Genomic DNA, 19906 nt, shown 5'->3' on the forward strand with positions numbered 1-19906 from the left:
CAGGGGGGCCGAGCGAGCGGGCGTCTGCACTTCATCTGCCAGCCGCCCGCTGCTACACCCTCCCCACAACAACTCTTTTGTCAAGTCAGTCTGACCGACCGACTGCCTGCCTGCCTGACGGCTCAGAGATCACTTTTCCTTTCTCTTGACACAGCCGCTGGACGGTGTGAGGGGACAAGCACGCTCGCTCCAGCACACGCTGATAGCTACAGCTTACCTTCGGTCGTTCGCACCTTCTCAGACTGTGACTGCTAGCAGTGGAGGAGGAAGCAGCCAAATCTCAACCTGCAGGTGTCTTCGATTCAAGTAGACGGCTCCAGACTAATCATGATCCAATTAGCTCCAATTAATTAGGCCGCCGATTAGGTCACTTTTATTTTTCCTTTTTTTTTTTTTTCCTTTGTTCCGGGTCGGGCCCATTTAGCACCTCATTAATCAATTAGTGAGAAGCCTTTGTTCCTCCTGCAAAAGACACAGCACACAACACACCTGAGTAGGTGACAAAGCACAAGAGCGTCGTCGACGTCACATTGCAAACTTCGGCTCCATTTCTTTTCCCTTTTCCAAAGTTTTGCTATTTATTTCTCTATCTTTTTCACCAAGTTAAGAAGGGGTGCACCGGTCCTGGAGGTACTGCAATACCAGGTCAATGCGTGGAGTGGACAGAGCAAGCTCTTTTTCCATCTCCCTGTTCCAAAAATCCATTTAATATATGGTCCCCAGATAGGGGACGTATCAGATATTAAACTGATAAGAACAGATACTACACTTGATCTTAGCCAAAAGGCCGAGAAGCGATACCGACCATAGCTCGCCCAGACCGGGCCCCCTTCAGAACTCTCAGCACTGCTCACGGAGAGGAGACACCGCCAGGAGGCGAAAAACCTACTCTGCAAGTCACACAGTCCTCTGCGGGGGACGATTAATCTGCATAGGACCGCCCCCAACAGGCACCTCCCCCGCAAAGCAGCAGGGGGGCCGAGCGAGCGGGCGTCTGCACTTCATCTGCCAGCCGCCCGCTGCTACACCCTCCCCACAACAACTCTTTTGTCAAGTCAGTCTGACCGACCGACTGCCTGCCTGCCTGACGGCTCAGAGATCACTTTTCCTTTCTCTTGACACAGCCGCTGGACGGTGTGAGGGGACAAGCACGCTCGCTCCAGCACACGCTGATAGCTACAGCTTACCTTCGGTCGTTCGCACCTTCTCAGACTGTGACTGCTAGCAGTGGAGGAGGAAGCAGCCAAATCTCAACCTGCAGGTGTCTTCGATTCAAGTAGACGGCTCCAGACTAATCATGATCCAATTAGCTCCAATTAATTAGGCCGCCGATTAGGTCACTTTTATTTTTCCTTTTTTTTTTTTTTCCTTTGTTCCGGGTCGGGCCCATTTAGCACCTCATTAATCAATTAGTGAGAAGCCTTTGTTCCTCCTGCAAAAGACACAGCACACAACACACCTGAGTAGGTGACAAAGCACAAGAGCGTCGTCGACGTCACATTGCAAACTTCGGCTCCATTTCTTTTCCCTTTTCCAAAGTTTTGCTATTTATTTCTCTATCTTTTTCACCAAGTTAAGAAGGGGTGCACCGGTCCTGGAGGTACTGCAATACCAGGTCAATGCGTGGAGTGGACAGAGCAAGCTCTTTTTCCATCTCCCTGTTCCAAAAATCCATTTAATATATGGTCCCCAGATAGGGGACGTATCAGATATTAAACTGATAAGAACAGATACTACACTTGATCTTAGCCAAAAGGCCGAGAAGCGATACCGACCATAGCTCGCCCAGACCGGGCCCCCTTCAGAACTCTCAGCACTGCTCACGGAGAGGAGACACCGCCAGGAGGCGAAAAACCTACTCTGCAAGTCACACAGTCCTCTGCGTGGGGACGATTAATCTGCATAGGACCGCCCCCAACAGGCACCTCCCCCGCAAAGCAGCAGGGGGGCCGAGCGAGCGGGCGTCTGCACTTCATCTGCCAGCCGCCCGCTGCTACACCCTCCCCACAACAACTCTTTTGTCAAGTCAGTCTGACCGACCGACTGCCTGCCTGCCTGACGGCTCAGAGATCACTTTTCCTTTCTCTTGACACAGCCGCTGGACGGTGTGAGGGGACAAGCACGCTCGCTCCAGCACACGCTGATAGCTACAGCTTACCTTCGGTCGTTCGCACCTTCTCAGACTGTGACTGCTAGCAGTGGAGGAGGAAGCAGCCAAATCTCAACCTGCAGGTGTCTTCGATTCAAGTAGACGGCTCCAGACTAATCATGATCCAATTAGCTCCAATTAATTAGGCCGCCGATTAGGTCACTTTTATTTTTCCTTTTTTTTTTTTTTCCTTTGTTCCGGGTCGGGCCCATTTAGCACCTCATTAATCAATTAGTGAGAAGCCTTTGTTCCTCCTGCAAAAGACACAGCACACAACACACCTGAGTAGGTGACAAAGCACAAGAGCGTCGTCGACGTCACATTGCAAACTTCGGCTCCATTTCTTTTCCCTTTTCCAAAGTTTTGCTATTTATTTCTCTATCTTTTTCACCAAGTTAAGAAGGGGTGCACCGGTCCTGGAGGTACTGCAATACCAGGTCAATGCGTGGAGTGGACAGAGCAAGCTCTTTTTCCATCTCCCTGTTCCAAAAATCCATTTAATATATGGTCCCCAGATAGGGGACGTATCAGATATTAAACTGATAAGAACAGATACTACACTTGATCTTAGCCAAAAGGCCGAGAAGCGATACCGACCATAGCTCGCCCAGACCGGGCCCCCTTCAGAACTCTCAGCACTGCTCACGGAGAGGAGACACCGCCAGGAGGCGAAAAACCTACTCTGCAAGTCACACAGTCCTCTGCGTGGGGACGATTAATCTGCATAGGACCGCCCCCAACAGGCACCTCCCCCGCAAAGCAGCAGGGGGGCCGAGCGAGCGGGCGTCTGCACTTCATCTGCCAGCCGCCCGCTGCTACACCCTCCCCACAACAACTCTTTTGTCAAGTCAGTCTGACCGACCGACTGCCTGCCTGCCTGACGGCTCAGAGATCACTTTTCCTTTCTCTTGACACAGCCGCTGGACGGTGTGAGGGGACAAGCACGCTCGCTCCAGCACACGCTGATAGCTACAGCTTACCTTCGGTCGTTCGCACCTTCTCAGACTGTGACTGCTAGCAGTGGAGGAGGAAGCAGCCAAATCTCAACCTGCAGGTGTCTTCGATTCAAGTAGACGGCTCCAGACTAATCATGATCCAATTAGCTCCAATTAATTAGGCCGCCGATTAGGTCACTTTTATTTTTCCTTTTTTTTTTTTTTCCTTTGTTCCGGGTCGGGCCCATTTAGCACCTCATTAATCAATTAGTGAGAAGCCTTTGTTCCTCCTGCAAAAGACACAGCACACAACACACCTGAGTAGGTGACAAAGCACAAGAGCGTCGTCGACGTCACATTGCAAACTTCGGCTCCATTTCTTTTCCCTTTTCCAAAGTTTTGCTATTTATTTCTCTATCTTTTTCACCAAGTTAAGAAGGGGTGCACCGGTCCTGGAGGTACTGCAATACCAGGTCAATGCGTGGAGTGGACAGAGCAAGCTCTTTTTCCATCTCCCTGTTCCAAAAATCCATTTAATATATGGTCCCCAGATAGGGGACGTATCAGATATTAAACTGATAAGAACAGATACTACACTTGATCTTAGCCAAAAGGCCGAGAAGCGATACCGACCATAGCTCGCCCAGACCGGGCCCCCTTCAGAACTCTCAGCACTGCTCACGGAGAGGAGACACCGCCAGGAGGCGAAAAACCTACTCTGCAAGTCACACAGTCCTCTGCGTGGGGACGATTAATCTGCATAGGACCGCCCCCAACAGGCACCTCCCCCGCAAAGCAGCAGGGGGGCCGAGCGAGCGGGCGTCTGCACTTCATCTGCCAGCCGCCCGCTGCTACACCCTCCCCACAACAACTCTTTTGTCAAGTCAGTCTGACCGACCGACTGCCTGCCTGCCTGACGGCTCAGAGATCACTTTTCCTTTCTCTTGACACAGCCGCTGGACGGTGTGAGGGGACAAGCACGCTCGCTCCAGCACACGCTGATAGCTACAGCTTACCTTCGGTCGTTCGCACCTTCTCAGACTGTGACTGCTAGCAGTGGAGGAGGAAGCAGCCAAATCTCAACCTGCAGGTGTCTTCGATTCAAGTAGACGGCTCCAGACTAATCATGATCCAATTAGCTCCAATTAATTAGGCCGCCGATTAGGTCACTTTTATTTTTCCTTTTTTTTTTTTTTCCTTTGTTCCGGGTCGGGCCCATTTAGCACCTCATTAATCAATTAGTGAGAAGCCTTTGTTCCTCCTGCAAAAGACACAGCACACAACACACCTGAGTAGGTGACAAAGCACAAGAGCGTCGTCGACGTCACATTGCAAACTTCGGCTCCATTTCTTTTCCCTTTTCCAAAGTTTTGCTATTTATTTCTCTATCTTTTTCACCAAGTTAAGAAGGGGTGCACCGGTCCTGGAGGTACTGCAATACCAGGTCAATGCGTGGAGTGGACAGAGCAAGCTCTTTTTCCATCTCCCTGTTCCAAAAATCCATTTAATATATGGTCCCCAGATAGGGGACGTATCAGATATTAAACTGATAAGAACAGATACTACACTTGATCTTAGCCAAAAGGCCGAGAAGCGATACCGACCATAGCTCGCCCAGACCGGGCCCCCTTCAGAACTCTCAGCACTGCTCACGGAGAGGAGACACCGCCAGGAGGCGAAAAACCTACTCTGCAAGTCACACAGTCCTCTGCGTGGGGACGATTAATCTGCATAGGACCGCCCCCAACAGGCACCTCCCCCGCAAAGCAGCAGGGGGGCCGAGCGAGCGGGCGTCTGCACTTCATCTGCCAGCCGCCCGCTGCTACACCCTCCCCACAACAACTCTTTTGTCAAGTCAGTCTGACCGACCGACTGCCTGCCTGCCTGACGGCTCAGAGATCACTTTTCCTTTCTCTTGACACAGCCGCTGGACGGTGTGAGGGGACAAGCACGCTCGCTCCAGCACACGCTGATAGCTACAGCTTACCTTCGGTCGTTCGCACCTTCTCAGACTGTGACTGCTAGCAGTGGAGGAGGAAGCAGCCAAATCTCAACCTGCAGGTGTCTTCGATTCAAGTAGACGGCTCCAGACTAATCATGATCCAATTAGCTCCAATTAATTAGGCCGCCGATTAGGTCACTTTTATTTTTCCTTTTTTTTTTTTTTCCTTTGTTCCGGGTCGGGCCCATTTAGCACCTCATTAATCAATTAGTGAGAAGCCTTTGTTCCTCCTGCAAAAGACACAGCACACAACACACCTGAGTAGGTGACAAAGCACAAGAGCGTCGTCGACGTCACATTGCAAACTTCGGCTCCATTTCTTTTCCCTTTTCCAAAGTTTTGCTATTTATTTCTCTATCTTTTTCACCAAGTTAAGAAGGGGTGCACCGGTCCTGGAGGTACTGCAATACCAGGTCAATGCGTGGAGTGGACAGAGCAAGCTCTTTTTCCATCTCCCTGTTCCAAAAATCCATTTAATATATGGTCCCCAGATAGGGGACGTATCAGATATTAAACTGATAAGAACAGATACTACACTTGATCTTAGCCAAAAGGCCGAGAAGCGATACCGACCATAGCTCGCCCAGACCGGGCCCCCTTCAGAACTCTCAGCACTGCTCACGGAGAGGAGACACCGCCAGGAGGCGAAAAACCTACTCTGCAAGTCACACAGTCCTCTGCGTGGGGACGATTAATCTGCATAGGACCGCCCCCAACAGGCACCTCCCCCGCAAAGCAGCAGGGGGGCCGAGCGAGCGGGCGTCTGCACTTCATCTGCCAGCCGCCCGCTGCTACACCCTCCCCACAACAACTCTTTTGTCAAGTCAGTCTGACCGACCGACTGCCTGCCTGCCTGACGGCTCAGAGATCACTTTTCCTTTCTCTTGACACAGCCGCTGGACGGTGTGAGGGGACAAGCACGCTCGCTCCAGCACACGCTGATAGCTACAGCTTACCTTCGGTCGTTCGCACCTTCTCAGACTGTGACTGCTAGCAGTGGAGGAGGAAGCAGCCAAATCTCAACCTGCAGGTGTCTTCGATTCAAGTAGACGGCTCCAGACTAATCATGATCCAATTAGCTCCAATTAATTAGGCCGCCGATTAGGTCACTTTTATTTTTCCTTTTTTTTTTTTTTCCTTTGTTCCGGGTCGGGCCCATTTAGCACCTCATTAATCAATTAGTGAGAAGCCTTTGTTCCTCCTGCAAAAGACACAGCACACAACACACCTGAGTAGGTGACAAAGCACAAGAGCGTCGTCGACGTCACATTGCAAACTTCGGCTCCATTTCTTTTCCCTTTTCCAAAGTTTTGCTATTTATTTCTCTATCTTTTTCACCAAGTTAAGAAGGGGTGCACCGGTCCTGGAGGTACTGCAATACCAGGTCAATGCGTGGAGTGGACAGAGCAAGCTCTTTTTCCATCTCCCTGTTCCAAAAATCCATTTAATATATGGTCCCCAGATAGGGGACGTATCAGATATTAAACTGATAAGAACAGATACTACACTTGATCTTAGCCAAAAGGCCGAGAAGCGATACCGACCATAGCTCGCCCAGACCGGGCCCCCTTCAGAACTCTCAGCACTGCTCACGGAGAGGAGACACCGCCAGGAGGCGAAAAACCTACTCTGCAAGTCACACAGTCCTCTGCGTGGGGACGATTAATCTGCATAGGACCGCCCCCAACAGGCACCTCCCCCGCAAAGCAGCAGGGGGGCCGAGCGAGCGGGCGTCTGCACTTCATCTGCCAGCCGCCCGCTGCTACACCCTCCCCACAACAACTCTTTTGTCAAGTCAGTCTGACCGACCGACTGCCTGCCTGCCTGACGGCTCAGAGATCACTTTTCCTTTCTCTTGACACAGCCGCTGGACGGTGTGAGGGGACAAGCACGCTCGCTCCAGCACACGCTGATAGCTACAGCTTACCTTCGGTCGTTCGCACCTTCTCAGACTGTGACTGCTAGCAGTGGAGGAGGAAGCAGCCAAATCTCAACCTGCAGGTGTCTTCGATTCAAGTAGACGGCTCCAGACTAATCATGATCCAATTAGCTCCAATTAATTAGGCCGCCGATTAGGTCACTTTTATTTTTCCTTTTTTTTTTTTTTCCTTTGTTCCGGGTCGGGCCCATTTAGCACCTCATTAATCAATTAGTGAGAAGCCTTTGTTCCTCCTGCAAAAGACACAGCACACAACACACCTGAGTAGGTGACAAAGCACAAGAGCGTCGTCGACGTCACATTGCAAACTTCGGCTCCATTTCTTTTCCCTTTTCCAAAGTTTTGCTATTTATTTCTCTATCTTTTTCACCAAGTTAAGAAGGGGTGCACCGGTCCTGGAGGTACTGCAATACCAGGTCAATGCGTGGAGTGGACAGAGCAAGCTCTTTTTCCATCTCCCTGTTCCAAAAATCCATTTAATATATGGTCCCCAGATAGGGGACGTATCAGATATTAAACTGATAAGAACAGATACTACACTTGATCTTAGCCAAAAGGCCGAGAAGCGATACCGACCATAGCTCGCCCAGACCGGGCCCCCTTCAGAACTCTCAGCACTGCTCACGGAGAGGAGACACCGCCAGGAGGCGAAAAACCTACTCTGCAAGTCACACAGTCCTCTGCGTGGGGACGATTAATCTGCATAGGACCGCCCCCAACAGGCACCTCCCCCGCAAAGCAGCAGGGGGGCCGAGCGAGCGGGCGTCTGCACTTCATCTGCCAGCCGCCCGCTGCTACACCCTCCCCACAACAACTCTTTTGTCAAGTCAGTCTGACCGACCGACTGCCTGCCTGCCTGACGGCTCAGAGATCACTTTTCCTTTCTCTTGACACAGCCGCTGGACGGTGTGAGGGGACAAGCACGCTCGCTCCAGCACACGCTGATAGCTACAGCTTACCTTCGGTCGTTCGCACCTTCTCAGACTGTGACTGCTAGCAGTGGAGGAGGAAGCAGCCAAATCTCAACCTGCAGGTGTCTTCGATTCAAGTAGACGGCTCCAGACTAATCATGATCCAATTAGCTCCAATTAATTAGGCCGCCGATTAGGTCACTTTTATTTTTCCTTTTTTTTTTTTTTCCTTTGTTCCGGGTCGGGCCCATTTAGCACCTCATTAATCAATTAGTGAGAAGCCTTTGTTCCTCCTGCAAAAGACACAGCACACAACACACCTGAGTAGGTGACAAAGCACAAGAGCGTCGTCGACGTCACATTGCAAACTTCGGCTCCATTTCTTTTCCCTTTTCCAAAGTTTTGCTATTTATTTCTCTATCTTTTTCACCAAGTTAAGAAGGGGTGCACCGGTCCTGGAGGTACTGCAATACCAGGTCAATGCGTGGAGTGGACAGAGCAAGCTCTTTTTCCATCTCCCTGTTCCAAAAATCCATTTAATATATGGTCCCCAGATAGGGGACGTATCAGATATTAAACTGATAAGAACAGATACTACACTTGATCTTAGCCAAAAGGCCGAGAAGCGATACCGACCATAGCTCGCCCAGACCGGGCCCCCTTCAGAACTCTCAGCACTGCTCACGGAGAGGAGACACCGCCAGGAGGCGAAAAACCTACTCTGCAAGTCACACAGTCCTCTGCGTGGGGACGATTAATCTGCATAGGACCGCCCCCAACAGGCACCTCCCCCGCAAAGCAGCAGGGGGGCCGAGCGAGCGGGCGTCTGCACTTCATCTGCCAGCCGCCCGCTGCTACACCCTCCCCACAACAACTCTTTTGTCAAGTCAGTCTGACCGACCGACTGCCTGCCTGCCTGACGGCTCAGAGATCACTTTTCCTTTCTCTTGACACAGCCGCTGGACGGTGTGAGGGGACAAGCACGCTCGCTCCAGCACACGCTGATAGCTACAGCTTACCTTCGGTCGTTCGCACCTTCTCAGACTGTGACTGCTAGCAGTGGAGGAGGAAGCAGCCAAATCTCAACCTGCAGGTGTCTTCGATTCAAGTAGACGGCTCCAGACTAATCATGATCCAATTAGCTCCAATTAATTAGGCCGCCGATTAGGTCACTTTTATTTTTCCTTTTTTTTTTTTTTCCTTTGTTCCGGGTCGGGCCCATTTAGCACCTCATTAATCAATTAGTGAGAAGCCTTTGTTCCTCCTGCAAAAGACACAGCACACAACACACCTGAGTAGGTGACAAAGCACAAGAGCGTCGTCGACGTCACATTGCAAACTTCGGCTCCATTTCTTTTCCCTTTTCCAAAGTTTTGCTATTTATTTCTCTATCTTTTTCACCAAGTTAAGAAGGGGTGCACCGGTCCTGGAGGTACTGCAATACCAGGTCAATGCGTGGAGTGGACAGAGCAAGCTCTTTTTCCATCTCCCTGTTCCAAAAATCCATTTAATATATGGTCCCCAGATAGGGGACGTATCAGATATTAAACTGATAAGAACAGATACTACACTTGATCTTAGCCAAAAGGCCGAGAAGCGATACCGACCATAGCTCGCCCAGACCGGGCCCCCTTCAGAACTCTCAGCACTGCTCACGGAGAGGAGACACCGCCAGGAGGCGAAAAACCTACTCTGCAAGTCACACAGTCCTCTGCGTGGGGACGATTAATCTGCATAGGACCGCCCCCAACAGGCACCTCCCCCGCAAAGCAGCAGGGGGGCCGAGCGAGCGGGCGTCTGCACTTCATCTGCCAGCCGCCCGCTGCTACACCCTCCCCACAACAACTCTTTTGTCAAGTCAGTCTGACCGACCGACTGCCTGCCTGCCTGACGGCTCAGAGATCACTTTTCCTTTCTCTTGACACAGCCGCTGGACGGTGTGAGGGGACAAGCACGCTCGCTCCAGCACACGCTGATAGCTACAGCTTACCTTCGGTCGTTCGCACCTTCTCAGACTGTGACTGCTAGCAGTGGAGGAGGAAGCAGCCAAATCTCAACCTGCAGGTGTCTTCGATTCAAGTAGACGGCTCCAGACTAATCATGATCCAATTAGCTCCAATTAATTAGGCCGCCGATTAGGTCACTTTTATTTTTCCTTTTTTTTTTTTTCCTTTGTTCCGGGTCGGGCCCATTTAGCACCTCATTAATCAATTAGTGAGAAGCCTTTGTTCCTCCTGCAAAAGACACAGCACACAACACACCTGAGTAGGTGACAAAGCACAAGAGCGTCGTCGACGTCACATTGCAAACTTCGGCTCCATTTCTTTTCCCTTTTCCAAAGTTTTGCTATTTATTTCTCTATCTTTTTCACCAAGTTAAGAAGGGGTGCACCGGTCCTGGAGGTACTGCAATACCAGGTCAATGCGTGGAGTGGACAGAGCAAGCTCTTTTTCCATCTCCCTGTTCCAAAAATCCATTTAATATATGGTCCCCAGATAGGGGACGTATCAGATATTAAACTGATAAGAACAGATACTACACTTGATCTTAGCCAAAAGGCCGAGAAGCGATACCGACCATAGCTCGCCCAGACCGGGCCCCCTTCAGAACTCTCAGCACTGCTCACGGAGAGGAGACACCGCCAGGAGGCGAAAAACCTACTCTGCAAGTCACACAGTCCTCTGCGTGGGGACGATTAATCTGCATAGGACCGCCCCCAACAGGCACCTCCCCCGCAAAGCAGCAGGGGGGCCGAGCGAGCGGGCGTCTGCACTTCATCTGCCAGCCGCCCGCTGCTACACCCTCCCCACAACAACTCTTTTGTCAAGTCAGTCTGACCGACCGACTGCCTGCCTGCCTGACGGCTCAGAGATCACTTTTCCTTTCTCTTGACACAGCCGCTGGACGGTGTGAGGGGACAAGCACGCTCGCTCCAGCACACGCTGATAGCTACAGCTTACCTTCGGTCGTTCGCACCTTCTCAGACTGTGACTGCTAGCAGTGGAGGAGGAAGCAGCCAAATCTCAACCTGCAGGTGTCTTCGATTCAAGTAGACGGCTCCAGACTAATCATGATCCAATTAGCTCCAATTAATTAGGCCGCCGATTAGGTCACTTTTATTTTTCCTTTTTTTTTTTTTTCCTTTGTTCCGGGTCGGGCCCATTTAGCACCTCATTAATCAATTAGTGAGAAGCCTTTGTTCCTCCTGCAAAAGACACAGCACACAACACACCTGAGTAGGTGACAAAGCACAAGAGCGTCGTCGACGTCACATTGCAAACTTCGGCTCCATTTCTTTTCCCTTTTCCAAAGTTTTGCTATTTATTTCTCTATCTTTTTCACCAAGTTAAGAAGGGGTGCACCGGTCCTGGAGGTACTGCAATACCAGGTCAATGCGTGGAGTGGACAGAGCAAGCTCTTTTTCCATCTCCCTGTTCCAAAAATCCATTTAATATATGGTCCCCAGATAGGGGACGTATCAGATATTAAACTGATAAGAACAGATACTACACTTGATCTTAGCCAAAAGGCCGAGAAGCGATACCGACCATAGCTCGCCCAGACCGGGCCCCCTTCAGAACTCTCAGCACTGCTCACGGAGAGGAGACACCGCCAGGAGGCGAAAAACCTACTCTGCAAGTCACACAGTCCTCTGCGTGGGGACGATTAATCTGCATAGGACCGCCCCCAACAGGCACCTCCCCCGCAAAGCAGCAGGGGGGCCGAGCGAGCGGGCGTCTGCACTTCATCTGCCAGCCGCCCGCTGCTACACCCTCCCCACAACAACTCTTTTGTCAAGTCAGTCTGACCGACCGACTGCCTGCCTGCCTGACGGCTCAGAGATCACTTTTCCTTTCTCTTGACACAGCCGCTGGACGGTGTGAGGGGACAAGCACGCTCGCTCCAGCACACGCTGATAGCTACAGCTTACCTTCGGTCGTTCGCACCTTCTCAGACTGTGACTGCTAGCAGTGGAGGAGGAAGCAGCCAAATCTCAACCTGCAGGTGTCTTCGATTCAAGTAGACGGCTCCAGACTAATCATGATCCAATTAGCTCCAATTAATTAGGCCGCCGATTAGGTCACTTTTATTTTTCCTTTTTTTTTTTTTTCCTTTGTTCCGGGTCGGGCCCATTTAGCACCTCATTAATCAATTAGTGAGAAGCCTTTGTTCCTCCTGCAAAAGACACAGCACACAACACACCTGAGTAGGTGACAAAGCACAAGAGCGTCGTCGACGTCACATTGCAAACTTCGGCTCCATTTCTTTTCCCTTTTCCAAAGTTTTGCTATTTATTTCTCTATCTTTTTCACCAAGTTAAGAAGGGGTGCACCGGTCCTGGAGGTACTGCAATACCAGGTCAATGCGTGGAGTGGACAGAGCAAGCTCTTTTTCCATCTCCCTGTTCCAAAAATCCATTTAATATATGGTCCCCAGATAGGGGACGTATCAGATATTAAACTGATAAGAACAGATACTACACTTGATCTTAGCCAAAAGGCCGAGAAGCGATACCGACCATAGCTCGCCCAGACCGGGCCCCCTTCAGAACTCTCAGCACTGCTCACGGAGAGGAGACACCGCCAGGAGGCGAAAAACCTACTCTGCAAGTCACACAGTCCTCTGCGTGGGGACGATTAATCTGCATAGGACCGCCCCCAACAGGCACCTCCCCCGCAAAGCAGCAGGGGGGCCGAGCGAGCGGGCGTCTGCACTTCATCTGCCAGCCGCCCGCTGCTACACCCTCCCCACAACAACTCTTTTGTCAAGTCAGTCTGACCGACCGACTGCCTGCCTGCCTGACGGCTCAGAGATCACTTTTCCTTTCTCTTGACACAGCCGCTGGACGGTGTGAGGGGACAAGCACGCTCGCTCCAGCACACGCTGATAGCTACAGCTTACCTTCGGTCGTTCGCACCTTCTCAGACTGTGACTGCTAGCAGTGGAGGAGGAAGCAGCCAAATCTCAACCTGCAGGTGTCTTCGATTCAAGTAGACGGCTCCAGACTAATCATGATCCAATTAGCTCCAATTAATTAGGCCGCCGATTAGGTCACTTTTATTTTTCCTTTTTTTTTTTTTTCCTTTGTTCCGGGTCGGGCCCATTTAGCACCTCATTAATCAATTAGTGAGAAGCCTTTGTTCCTCCTGCAAAAGACACAGCACACAACACACCTGAGTAGGTGACAAAGCACAAGAGCGTCGTCGACGTCACATTGCAAACTTCGGCTCCATTTCTTTTCCCTTTTCCAAAGTTTTGCTATTTATTTCTCTATCTTTTTCACCAAGTTAAGAAGGGGTGCACCGGTCCTGGAGGTACTGCAATACCAGGTCAATGCGTGGAGTGGACAGAGCAAGCTCTTTTTCCATCTCCCTGTTCCAAAAATCCATTTAATATATGGTCCCCAGATAGGGGACGTATCAGATATTAAACTGATAAGAACAGATACTACACTTGATCTTAGCCAAAAGGCCGAGAAGCGATACCGACCATAGCTCGCCCAGACCGGGCCCCCTTCAGAACTCTCAGCACTGCTCACGGAGAGGAGACACCGCCAGGAGGCGAAAAACCTACTCTGCAAGTCACACAGTCCTCTGCGTGGGGACGATTAATCTGCATAGGACCGCCCCCAACAGGCACCTCCCCCGCAAAGCAGCAGGGGGGCCGAGCGAGCGGGCGTCTGCACTTCATCTGCCAGCCGCCCGCTGCTACACCCTCCCCACAACAACTCTTTTGTCAAGTCAGTCTGACCGACCGACTGCCTGCCTGCCTGACGGCTCAGAGATCACTTTTCCTTTCTCTTGACACAGCCGCTGGACGGTGTGAGGGGACAAGCACGCTCGCTCCAGCACACGCTGATAGCTACAGCTTACCTTCGGTCGTTCGCACCTTCTCAGACTGTGACTGCTAGCAGTGGAGGAGGAAGCAGCCAAATCTCAACCTGCAGGTGTCTTCGATTCAAGTAGACGGCTCCAGACTAATCATGATCCAATTAGCTCCAATTAATTAGGCCGCCGATTAGGTCACTTTTATTTTTCCTTTTTTTTTTTTTTCCTTTGTTCCGGGTCGGGCCCATTTAGCACCTCATTAATCAATTAGTGAGAAGCCTTTGTTCCTCCTGCAAAAGACACAGCACACAACACACCTGAGTAGGTGACAAAGCACAAGAGCGTCGTCGACGTCACATTGCAAACTTCGGCTCCATTTCTTTTCCCTTTTCCAAAGTTTTGCTATTTATTTCTCTATCTTTTTCACCAAGTTAAGAAGGGGTGCACCGGTCCTGGAGGTACTGCAATACCAGGTCAATGCGTGGAGTGGACAGAGCAAGCTCTTTTTCCATCTCCCTGTTCCAAAAATCCATTTAATATATGGTCCCCAGATAGGGGACGTATCAGATATTAAACTGATAAGAACAGATACTACACTTGATCTTAGCCAAAAGGCCGAGAAGCGATACCGACCATAGCTCGCCCAGACCGGGCCCCCTTCAGAACTCTCAGCACTGCTCACGGAGAGGAGACACCGCCAGGAGGCGAAAAACCTACTCTGCAAGTCACACAGTCCTCTGCGTGGGGACGATTAATCTGCATAGGACCGCCCCCAACAGGCACCTCCCCCGCAAAGCAGCAGGGGGGCCGAGCGAGCGGGCGTCTGCACTTCATCTGCCAGCCGCCCGCTGCTACACCCTCCCCACAACAACTCTTTTGTCAAGTCAGTCTGACCGACCGACTGCCTGCCTGCCTGACGGCTCAGAGATCACTTTTCCTTTCTCTTGACACAGCCGCTGGACGGTGTGAGGGGACAAGCACGCTCGCTCCAGCACACGCTGATAGCTACAGCTTACCTTCGGTCGTTCGCACCTTCTCAGACTGTGACTGCTAGCAGTGGAGGAGGAAGCAGCCAAATCTCAACCTGCAGGTGTCTTCGATTCAAGTAGACGGCTCCAGACTAATCATGATCCAATTAGCTCCAATTAATTAGGCCGCCGATTAGGTCACTTTTATTTTTCCTTTTTTTTTTTTTTCCTTTGTTCCGGGTCGGGCCCATTTAGCACCTCATTAATCAATTAGTGAGAAGCCTTTGTTCCTCCTGCAAAAGACACAGCACACAACACACCTGAGTAGGTGACAAAGCACAAGAGCGTCGTCGACGTCACATTGCAAACTTCGGCTCCATTTCTTTTCCCTTTTCCAAAGTTTTGCTATTTATTTCTCTATCTTTTTCACCAAGTTAAGAAGGGGTGCACCGGTCCTGGAGGTACTGCAATACCAGGTCAATGCGTGGAGTGGACAGAGCAAGCTCTTTTTCCATCTCCCTGTTCCAAAAATCCATTTAATATATGGTCCCCAGATAGGGGACGTATCAGATATTAAACTGATAAGAACAGATACTACACTTGATCTTAGCCAAAAGGCCGAGAAGCGATACCGACCATAGCTCGCCCAGACCGGGCCCCCTTCAGAACTCTCAGCACTGCTCACGGAGAGGAGACACCGCCAGGAGGCGAAAAACCTACTCTGCAAGTCACACAGTCCTCTGCGTGGGGACGATTAATCTGCATAGGACCGCCCCCAACAGGCACCTCCCCCGCAAAGCAGCAGGGGGGCCGAGCGAGCGGGCGTCTGCACTTCATCTGCCAGCCGCCCGCTGCTACACCCTCCCCACAACAACTCTTTTGTCAAGTCAGTCTGACCGACCGACTGCCTGCCTGCCTGACGGCTCAGAGATCACTTTTCCTTTCTCTTGACACAGCCGCTGGACGGTGTGAGGGGACAAGCACGCTCGCTCCAGCACACGCTGATAGCTACAGCTTACCTTCGGTCGTTCGCACCTTCTCAGACTGTGACTGCTAGCAGTGGAGGAGGAAGCAGCCAAATCTCAACCTGCAGGTGTCTTCGATTCAAGTAGACGGCTCCAGACTAATCATGATCCAATTAGCTCCAATTAATTAGGCCGCCGATTAGGTCACTTTTATTTTTCCTTTTTTTTTTTTTTCCTTTGTTCCGGGTCGGGCCCATTTAGCACCTCATTAATCAATTAGTGAGAAGCCTTTGTTCCTCCTGCAAAAGACACAGCACACAACACACCTGAGTAGGTGACAAAGCACAAGAGCGTCGTCGACGTCACATTGCAAACTTCGGCTCCATTTCTTTTCCCTTTTCCAAAGTTTTGCTATTTATTTCTCTATCTTTTTCACCAAGTTAAGAAGGGGTGCACCGGTCCTGGAGGTACTGCAATACCAGGTCAATGCGTGGAGTGGACAGAGCAAGCTCTTTTTCCATCTCCCTGTTCCAAAAATCCATTTAATATATGGTCCCCAGATAGGGGACGTATCAGATATTAAACTGATAAGAACAGATACTACACTTGATCTTAGCCAAAAGGCCGAGAAGCGATACCGACCATAGCTCGCCCAGACCGGGCCCCCTTCAGAACTCTCAGCACTGCTCACGGAGAGGAGACACCGCCAGGAGGCGAAAAACCTACTCTGCAAGTCACACAGTCCTCTGCGTGGGGACGATTAATCTGCATAGGACCGCCCCCAACAGGCACCTCCCCCGCAAAGCAGCAGGGGGGCCGAGCGAGCGGGCGTCTGCACTTCATCTGCCAGCCGCCCGCTGCTACACCCTCCCCACAACAACTCTTTTGTCAAGTCAGTCTGACCGACCGACTGCCTGCCTGCCTGACGGCTCAGAGATCACTTTTCCTTTCTCTTGACACAGCCGCTGGACGGTGTGAGGGGACAAGCACGCTCGCTCCAGCACACGCTGATAGCTACAGCTTACCTTCGGTCGTTCGCACCTTCTCAGACTGTGACTGCTAGCAGTGGAGGAGGAAGCAGCCAAATCTCAACCTGCAGGTGTCTTCGATTCAAGTAGACGGCTCCAGACTAATCATGATCCAATTAGCTCCAATTAATTAGGCCGCCGATTAGGTCACTTTTATTTTTCCTTTTTTTTTTTTTTCCTTTGTTCCGGGTCGGGCCCATTTAGCACCTCATTAATCAATTAGTGAGAAGCCTTTGTTCCTCCTGCAAAAGACACAGCACACAACACACCTGAGTAGGTGACAAAGCACAAGAGCGTCGTCGACGTCACATTGCAAACTTCGGCTCCATTTCTTTTCCCTTTTCCAAAGTTTTGCTATTTATTTCTCTATCTTTTTCACCAAGTTAAGAAGGGGTGCACCGGTCCTGGAGGTACTGCAATACCAGGTCAATGCGTGGAGTGGACAGAGCAAGCTCTTTTTCCATCTCCCTGTTCCAAAAATCCATTTAATATATGGTCCCCAGATAGGGGACGTATCAGATATTAAACTGATAAGAACAGATACTACACTTGATCTTAGCCAAAAGGCCGAGAAGCGATACCGACCATAGCTCGCCCAGACCGGGCCCCCTTCAGAACTCTCAGCACTGCTCACGGAGAGGAGACACCGCCAGGAGGCGAAAAACCTACTCTGCAAGTCACACAGTCCTCTGCGTGGGGACGATTAATCTGCATAGGACCGCCCCCAACAGGCACCTCCCCCGCAAAGCAGCAGGGGGGCCGAGCGAGCGGGCGTCTGCACTTCATCTGCCAGCCGCCCGCTGCTACACCCTCCCCACAACAACTCTTTTGTCAAGTCAGTCTGACCGACCGACTGCCTGCCTGCCTGACGGCTCAGAGATCACTTTTCCTTTCTCTTGACACAGCCGCTGGACGGTGTGAGGGGACAAGCACGCTCGCTCCAGCACACGCTGATAGCTACAGCTTACCTTCGGTCGTTCGCACCTTCTCAGACTGTGACTGCTAGCAGTGGAGGAGGAAGCAGCCAAATCTCAACCTGCAGGTGTCTTCGATTCAAGTAGACGGCTCCAGACTAATCATGATCCAATTAGCTCCAATTAATTAGGCCGCCGATTAGGTCACTTTTATTTTTCCTTTTTTTTTTTTTTCCTTTGTTCCGGGTCGGGCCCATTTAGCACCTCATTAATCAATTAGTGAGAAGCCTTTGTTCCTCCTGCAAAAGACACAGCACACAACACACCTGAGTAGGTGACAAAGCACAAGAGCGTCGTCGACGTCACATTGCAAACTTCGGCTCCATTTCTTTTCCCTTTTCCAAAGTTTTGCTATTTATTTCTCTATCTTTTTCACCAAGTTAAGAAGGGGTGCACCGGTCCTGGAGGTACTGCAATACCAGGTCAATGCGTGGAGTGGACAGAGCAAGCTCTTTTTCCATCTCCCTGTTCCAAAAATCCATTTAATATATGGTCCCCAGATAGGGGACGTATCAGATATTAAACTGATAAGAACAGATACTACACTTGATCTTAGCCAAAAGGCCGAGAAGCGATACCGACCATAGCTCGCCCAGACCGGGCCCCCTTCAGAACTCTCAGCACTGCTCACGGAGAGGAGACACCGCCAGGAGGCGAAAAACCTACTCTGCAAGTCACACAGTCCTCTGCGTGGGGACGATTAATCTGCATAGGACCGCCCCCAACAGGCACCTCCCCCGCAAAGCAGCAGGGGGGCCGAGCGAGCGGGCGTCTGCACTTCATCTGCCAGCCGCCCGCTGCTACACCCTCCCCACAACAACTCTTTTGTCAAGTCAGTCTGACCGACCGACTGCCTGCCTGCCTGACGGCTCAGAGATCACTTTTCCTTTCTCTTGACACAGCCGCTGGACGGTGTGAGGGGACAAGCACGCTCGCTCCAGCACACGCTGATAGCTACAGCTTACCTTCGGTCGTTCGCACCTTCTCAGACTGTGACTGCTAGCAGTGGAGGAGGAAGCAGCCAAATCTCAACCTGCAGGTGTCTTCGATTCAAGTAGACGGCTCCAGACTAATCATGATCCAATTAGCTCCAATTAATTAGGCCGCCGATTAGGTCACTTTTATTTTTCCTTTTTTTTTTTTTTCCTTTGTTCCGGGTCGGGCCCATTTAGCACCTCATTAATCAATTAGTGAGAAGCCTTTGTTCCTCCTGCAAAAGACACAGCACACAACACACCTGAGTAGGTGACAAAGCACAAGAGCGTCGTCGACGTCACATTGCAAACTTCGGCTCCATTTCTTTTCCCTTTTCCAAAGTTTTGCTATTTATTTCTCTATCTTTTTCACCAAGTTAAGAAGGGGTGCACCGGTCCTGGAGGTACTGCAATACCAGGTCAATGCGTGGAGTGGACAGAGCAAGCTCTTTTTCCATCTCCCTGTTCCAAAAATCCATTTAATATATGGTCCCCAGATAGGGGACGTATCAGATATTAAACTGATAAGAACAGATACTACACTTGATCTTAGCCAAAAGGCCGAGAAGCGATACCGACCATAGCTCGCCCAGACCGGGCCCCCTTCAGAACTCTCAGCACTGCTCACGGAGAGGAGACACCGCCAGGAGGCGAAAAACCTACTCTGCAAGTCACACAGTCCTCTGCGTGGGGACGATTAATCTGCATAGGACCGCCCCCAACAGGCACCTCCCCCGCAAAGCAGCAGGGGGGCCGAGCGAGCGGGCGTCTGCACTTCATCTGCCAGCCGCCCGCTGCTACACCCTCCCCACAACAACTCTTTTGTCAAGTCAGTCTGACCGACCGACTGCCTGCCTGCCTGACGGCTCAGAGATCACTTTTCCTTTCTCTTGACACAGCCGCTGGACGGTGTGAGGGGACAAGCACGCTCGCTCCAGCACACGCTGATAGCTACAGCTTACCTTCGGTCGTTCGCACCTTCTCAGACTGTGACTGCTAGCAGTGGAGGAGGAAGCAGCCAAATCTCAACCTGCAGGTGTCTTCGATTCAAGTAGACGGCTCCAGACTAATCATGATCCAATTAGCTCCAATTAATTAGGCCGCCGATTAGGTCACTTTTATTTTTCCTTTTTTTTTTTTTTCCTTTGTTCCGGGTCGGGCCCATTTAGCACCTCATTAATCAATTAGTGAGAAGCCTTTGTTCCTCCTGCAAAAGACACAGCACACAACACA

The 19906-nt window shown here is 51.0% G+C and overlaps 20 non-coding genes across 20 annotated transcripts; all 20 read right to left on the minus strand.

Moving 5' to 3' along the window:
- Positions 1-608: 608 nt before the first annotated feature.
- LOC140110956 (U2 spliceosomal RNA) lies at positions 609-799 on the minus strand. The gene has a single exon (XR_011851733.1). It is a non-coding gene; the product is annotated as a U2 spliceosomal RNA (small nuclear RNA).
- Positions 800-1578: 779 nt separating this feature from the next.
- LOC140110957 (U2 spliceosomal RNA) lies at positions 1579-1769 on the minus strand. The gene has a single exon (XR_011851734.1). It is a non-coding gene; the product is annotated as a U2 spliceosomal RNA (small nuclear RNA).
- Positions 1770-2549: 780 nt separating this feature from the next.
- Positions 2550-2740, minus strand: LOC140110871 (U2 spliceosomal RNA). Its single transcript, XR_011851656.1, has one exon. It is a non-coding gene; the product is annotated as a U2 spliceosomal RNA (small nuclear RNA).
- Positions 2741-3520: 780 nt separating this feature from the next.
- On the minus strand, positions 3521-3711 carry LOC140110872 (U2 spliceosomal RNA). The gene has a single exon (XR_011851657.1). It is a non-coding gene; the product is annotated as a U2 spliceosomal RNA (small nuclear RNA).
- A 780-nt stretch (positions 3712-4491) lies between these two features.
- On the minus strand, positions 4492-4682 carry LOC140110873 (U2 spliceosomal RNA). The gene has a single exon (XR_011851658.1). It is a non-coding gene; the product is annotated as a U2 spliceosomal RNA (small nuclear RNA).
- Positions 4683-5462: 780 nt separating this feature from the next.
- LOC140110874 (U2 spliceosomal RNA) lies at positions 5463-5653 on the minus strand. Its single transcript, XR_011851659.1, has one exon. It is a non-coding gene; the product is annotated as a U2 spliceosomal RNA (small nuclear RNA).
- Positions 5654-6433: 780 nt separating this feature from the next.
- On the minus strand, positions 6434-6624 carry LOC140110875 (U2 spliceosomal RNA). The gene has a single exon (XR_011851660.1). It is a non-coding gene; the product is annotated as a U2 spliceosomal RNA (small nuclear RNA).
- A 780-nt stretch (positions 6625-7404) lies between these two features.
- LOC140110878 (U2 spliceosomal RNA) lies at positions 7405-7595 on the minus strand. The gene has a single exon (XR_011851662.1). It is a non-coding gene; the product is annotated as a U2 spliceosomal RNA (small nuclear RNA).
- Positions 7596-8375: 780 nt separating this feature from the next.
- On the minus strand, positions 8376-8566 carry LOC140110879 (U2 spliceosomal RNA). The gene has a single exon (XR_011851663.1). It is a non-coding gene; the product is annotated as a U2 spliceosomal RNA (small nuclear RNA).
- Positions 8567-9346: 780 nt separating this feature from the next.
- On the minus strand, positions 9347-9537 carry LOC140110880 (U2 spliceosomal RNA). The gene has a single exon (XR_011851664.1). It is a non-coding gene; the product is annotated as a U2 spliceosomal RNA (small nuclear RNA).
- A 779-nt stretch (positions 9538-10316) lies between these two features.
- Positions 10317-10507, minus strand: LOC140110881 (U2 spliceosomal RNA). The gene has a single exon (XR_011851665.1). It is a non-coding gene; the product is annotated as a U2 spliceosomal RNA (small nuclear RNA).
- Positions 10508-11287: 780 nt separating this feature from the next.
- Positions 11288-11478, minus strand: LOC140110882 (U2 spliceosomal RNA). Its single transcript, XR_011851666.1, has one exon. It is a non-coding gene; the product is annotated as a U2 spliceosomal RNA (small nuclear RNA).
- A 780-nt stretch (positions 11479-12258) lies between these two features.
- On the minus strand, positions 12259-12449 carry LOC140110883 (U2 spliceosomal RNA). The gene has a single exon (XR_011851667.1). It is a non-coding gene; the product is annotated as a U2 spliceosomal RNA (small nuclear RNA).
- A 780-nt stretch (positions 12450-13229) lies between these two features.
- Positions 13230-13420, minus strand: LOC140110884 (U2 spliceosomal RNA). Its single transcript, XR_011851668.1, has one exon. It is a non-coding gene; the product is annotated as a U2 spliceosomal RNA (small nuclear RNA).
- A 780-nt stretch (positions 13421-14200) lies between these two features.
- LOC140110885 (U2 spliceosomal RNA) lies at positions 14201-14391 on the minus strand. The gene has a single exon (XR_011851669.1). It is a non-coding gene; the product is annotated as a U2 spliceosomal RNA (small nuclear RNA).
- Positions 14392-15171: 780 nt separating this feature from the next.
- Positions 15172-15362, minus strand: LOC140110886 (U2 spliceosomal RNA). The gene has a single exon (XR_011851670.1). It is a non-coding gene; the product is annotated as a U2 spliceosomal RNA (small nuclear RNA).
- A 780-nt stretch (positions 15363-16142) lies between these two features.
- On the minus strand, positions 16143-16333 carry LOC140110888 (U2 spliceosomal RNA). The gene has a single exon (XR_011851671.1). It is a non-coding gene; the product is annotated as a U2 spliceosomal RNA (small nuclear RNA).
- Positions 16334-17113: 780 nt separating this feature from the next.
- LOC140110890 (U2 spliceosomal RNA) lies at positions 17114-17304 on the minus strand. Its single transcript, XR_011851673.1, has one exon. It is a non-coding gene; the product is annotated as a U2 spliceosomal RNA (small nuclear RNA).
- A 780-nt stretch (positions 17305-18084) lies between these two features.
- On the minus strand, positions 18085-18275 carry LOC140110891 (U2 spliceosomal RNA). The gene has a single exon (XR_011851674.1). It is a non-coding gene; the product is annotated as a U2 spliceosomal RNA (small nuclear RNA).
- Positions 18276-19055: 780 nt separating this feature from the next.
- LOC140110892 (U2 spliceosomal RNA) lies at positions 19056-19246 on the minus strand. Its single transcript, XR_011851675.1, has one exon. It is a non-coding gene; the product is annotated as a U2 spliceosomal RNA (small nuclear RNA).
- Positions 19247-19906: the final 660 nt, after the last annotated feature.

This window comes from Engystomops pustulosus, unplaced genomic scaffold, assembly GCF_040894005.1.
Source record: "Engystomops pustulosus unplaced genomic scaffold, aEngPut4.maternal MAT_SCAFFOLD_348, whole genome shotgun sequence".
NCBI classification, from domain to species: Eukaryota; Metazoa; Chordata; class Amphibia; order Anura; family Leptodactylidae; genus Engystomops; species Engystomops pustulosus.